The sequence below is a fragment of the Clupea harengus genome, chromosome 16 (assembly GCF_900700415.2).
Source record: "Clupea harengus chromosome 16, Ch_v2.0.2, whole genome shotgun sequence".
Classification (NCBI taxonomy): Eukaryota; Metazoa; Chordata; class Actinopteri; order Clupeiformes; family Clupeidae; genus Clupea; species Clupea harengus.
The window spans coordinates 4,001,903-4,006,902 of NC_045167.1; positions in this window are offsets into that span (position 1 = coordinate 4,001,903).

The following is a 5,000-nucleotide window of genomic DNA, read 5'->3' on the forward strand; positions in this document are numbered from 1 at the left end:
CACACACACACACACCAACACCACACAGCACAACACTCACACAGCTCTGCTGAAATGTCTATGTATAGACAGAGAGTATAGGCAGAGTCACCGGGAACTGGGCCAACTAAATGAGTGTGTGTGTGTTTAGTAGTCTCTAACTGAATCAAATAGCCTCACTATTACTAATATAATAATCAATAATCATAATCATAATAAGAGATCGTGTGTGTTTGTGTGTGTGTGTGTGTGTGGTGTGTGTGTGTGTGTGTATCGACGTCCTTTCCGCCGCCTGCGCTTTCGCCTCTCGCGCTCCGCCCTGCGCCCGCTCTCCTTGTTTGCACGCTCCGGAGCAGCGCGGATAAAAGGCTGCCAAAGTGTTTGAGGCCGGCCTGATTTACACAGGGCTACACGCCATCAGGTCCCCCAGCACAAACATGGCTAGGGTACGCTCGCTGCCCCGCGGCACTAAATCAACTGTGGAATGTAAACGCGCGCACAGCCACACACACACCACACACCCACAACACACACACACACACACACACGTAGGTACACCAAGGACAGGCGTTAAAGCCACATCCTGCCTAGCTCAGTGATGGATGCGGACTCGGCACACATGCACAAGGTAAATTATTCGTCTGGGCGTCATATCCGACGCATACATTTCATAGCCTCTCGAACCCTCATGCTTCCAACAGCAACAGTGAATCACAAGCGTCTTTTGAAAGACAGCCCCTCTCTTGAACTAATTCTCTAGTCAAGAGGAAAACCTACGGGGTGGAAATATGGTGAGTGAAAATTAACACAGTGCTTACACAGCCTCGCAGAAGGAAAATAAATGGGTTGCCAATTAGTTTATGTGATTTTAAGACTGAGCGCACAGCGTGATTTGTTAACGAGTCCATGCCAAAAGTCTTTAAACAATCCAAGGGACAGAACCTTAACATTTTCTAGTCAGCGTGACGTATGTATCAAAGTTATGTCCAAGTATGGAGAACCAAAGCAACCAAATTGCACAACACCATTACTGAAAGGTTTCCCAAAAAAACCAGCACGTCGTCTTCGCGTTGGTCTTGCACTCATGTGGGCCACTGCAGAGTGAACGAGTCATGCGTCGCATTCCAATCGCCTAAGGTAGAGCCGAACGTGTGGTCTTAATGGCTCATTTATTAACCCGGTCTTTACGTGCAACTTAGATTCGTATGAGCCCAACCTGGCAACCCGCCGGTTGTTTCATTACGCAGACACACTTGGTCACCTGGCACCCCACCGGGTTTGTTTACTCTGGTTTGTCATTGACTACCTCCAAGGGGGGTATTGGTAAAAGTCAGTCTCACATGATGACATGGAAACAGCGGAATTTGTCTTTACGCATTTCTTAAGGACAGTCAGATGCATCTGCATGGTCTAATTAAGACATACAGTAACGCTCGCTCACATCTCAATTGCTGACAGTGCAAATCAGAGCAGAGCCCATATGGTCAAGGTATCCGTCATTCGCAGTGCTGAAATTACCACATAGCTTTCCAACCACTAGGTGACACCACGAGTCTGATCACGAGTCTGAACGGGCCGCTCTGTTAGCAAACGGGATAAACGAAATCAGTTGACACACCAAAGCCCTTTCACTTTAGATGGCAGTCAGAATGACTGCTTTTTGGACTTGTTAAAAAGTGACACTGGTGTAATAACAACATTAAAACTCGTCAGGACTGAAAAGCGCAGTGACAAAAGACGAGGGGGTGCCTGGAAGTCCATAAAAAGCCATCCGCCTTTCAACAGGAGACGCCAGGCAGGAGCCGTGTGTTAGCGGAGCGAGTGAGAGTGAGTGGCTGTAATGTCAGCCGCCACCTGAGTGACAAGCGACAGCTGAGTCTACACATCTGGAGACTCGGGGGGCTCCACACCGCGTTAAGCCAAATGCAAAACTAAGTCAAAGCATGGGGTTTTTTAAACGCATCGCTGTTGGGTTCTAAAATCTCACTGAAAACGGCCATCTGTGACTGCCAATGTCGGCTATATATTGCTTATTTGCTGTCTGACAAACACGGACTCTGGCATCGCCAAGTACAGAAAGTGTTCGACAAAACGTTGCTCCTGTTTGTGAAGATATTCAAGCCGAAGGCAAGCTTAATTAAGACCGTCATACATTAATTTGCATAAATTAACACTAACACATTTTTTTCTCTCTCTCGCGTTCCTTCATTGTGTGCCAAGTTGCACCTCTTTCTCATTCGCCGTGTATAGGACTTTCCCCTATGAAAGTCTGGTTTTGAGAAGATCACCTAGTGTGAAAAACTTTGAACTATGTATGATAGGCAACACTATAGTTTATTTTAGTGTCAGAGAGAATGTGTTTAAAGACGGGAGTTTCTATGCAGCTTCTATTCAGGATTATCAAAACACAAACCACAACAGGACATCGTTAACAGAAACGCCACAAAACAATACCATTGTTTCTTACACCTACCAACCCTATAGTTGAACACATTGCAACCTTCGCTGAACAGACACACGAGTACACAATATTCTTACCTTAAAAGATGAGAAGCGTTTTCCCAAAGGGTCCTTGATATAGATATTCCTTTAACTGTGAGAAATAATCACGATTGGTGACATTTGCATTACTTCGGGTGTCAATCGTGCAACCAAATATTTGAACTGGATTTTAAAAAGCGCACTTTTCGGAATCCGACAAAGTAGATTAAATAGCTGGGTCTTAGAGCATAGTGTTCGGATCGGGGCAGAGCAGGAGTCCCACAGTAAAGCCAGTTGCGGCAGAATAAACAGTCTGCGTTTGGCCCTCTGGTTAAAGAGCTCGGCGTTCACGGGCGCTGAAATGACATTAACGATCCTCTCTGCCTATTGGTTTAAACAACCAACCCCCACCAATCCCTCGACAGACCGACATTCTTGGTAGCGAGGAAAACACGGTGGGTCTCTCCCGCCCGTTTCAGCAAAAGAAATTAAATGGACGAGTTATTAGATGCGCAAAAGCGTTATGCTGTTTGGCTCAAATGTCAAACTATTAAAATGTATATATTTTTTGCTGCACAAGTGTCTCAAGTCTTTTGCTGCATAATCTTTGATATTTCTATATACCTATCTCGAAGATCTGAACATAATTGATTAGGCACGTATTTATCTGTATGGCGGTATTTACAATTTTTGACGGAGAAAATGATTTAAAAACCTAACTGTATTAGTATAAGTATGTCATAAATCATACAATTAAGATAAAGGGGGTTTCAAATTAGTTAGGGTCATGGTCAAAGTTCACCATTGTAGAGAGTTGTCTGATTTCTTTCATTCTTGTGGGGGGGGGGGGGGGGGGGGGGGGGGGGGGTTTACTCCTTTCTGACTAAAAACATATTTTTCTGAACATTCCTGTATTTTGTCTGTGAAATATCATATGTTAAAGGTACAGGCATGCGCAAATGAAAACTGAAATACAGTATAGCCCTGTTTCCAGATATGACCCAACATAAATATGACAACCACACTAGGTAGCTTCAAAATGTATTTTTGTAGTTTTTATTTTATGTGGAAGTATCTTACTTTAGAGTTGGATGAGCATTTGCACCAAATGCTGTGACTGCTGGGAGGATTAACATTAACAGACATGAACATTTAGTGATATTTCTGACTGATTAACATTAATAGACATGAACTTTAAGTGATATTTCTGACTGATGAACATTAATAGACATGAACATTTTGTGATATTTCTGACTGATTAACATTAATAGACATGAACTTTAAGTGATATTTCTGACTGATGAACATTAATAGACATGAACATTTAGTGATATTTCTGACTGATGAGGACAAAAGTGCCTTACTGGCCCCCGCCACAGGTCTGTCTAACTGACAGTGGGGTTCTTTTAGGACCGGACTTGGCGCCGGAAATGTGTGTTTCTGGACAGCGGAGCGGAGCTTAATCCTCAGGCGGTCGGGGTCTCTGACCCGATTCACCTGGGCCGCTTGATCCAGCGCCAGAAGCCGCCCTTAGGGACGTTGCCATTCAGACACATTGTACAGCCTCTTTCATTTGCACAAGAAGCCCCCTCCCCACTCTCTCTCCCTCTTACCCTCTCTCATTCTCTCTCTCTCTCTCCCTCTCTCTCTCCCTCCCTCTTACCCTCTCTCATTCTCTCTCTCTCTCTCCCTCTCTCTCTCCCTCCCTCTTAGCCTCTCTCATTCTCTCTCTCCCTCCCTCTTCCCCTCTCTCATTTTCTCTTGCTCTCTCTCCTTCACTCTTCCCCTCTTCCCCTCTCTCATTCTCTCTACCCCTCTCTCTCTCTTTCTCTCTCGCTTTCACATTCACTCTATTTTCTCCCTTTTTTTCTTTTTCCTACTCAGACATATAGAGACACACACAGACACACACATGAATGCATAAACACAGCCATAGACACACACATGCACACACACACACACACACACACACACACACACAAACACACTCACACTCACACATATGAATGCATACATGCAGCCATACACACAGAAATACACAGACACACACACACACACACACACAAGTGCATACACAGAGCCATACACAAAGACACACACAGACGCACACACACACACAGACACGTTTCATGCACACTTCCTCTCTCTCTCCCTCTTGTCTCTCTCTTGTCCTCTTTTCCCTCTTAATGTCAGTGGCTCATCAGGCCCTTCCACTCACCCCCCTCACCAGACCCTTCACCCCCTTACTCACCCCCTCACCCCCTTACTCACCCCCCTCACCAGACCCCTCACCACCTTACTTGCCCCCTCACCACCAGACCCCTCGCCCCGGAAGTGCAGAGTCTCAGGTGGAAACCTGATCAGCCCTAAAAAATCCTGATTGCCTTCTTCTCCCCACCTGTTCTCCTGTTCTCCCTCTCACTTCCTCCTCCTCCTCCTCCCCCTCCCCTCCTCCTCCTCCTCCTCCTCTTCCTCCTCCTCCTCAGCAGTCTCTCCCTGTGTAGGACTCAGCCTCCTAAAAGACCTTTGTGCAGAGTAGA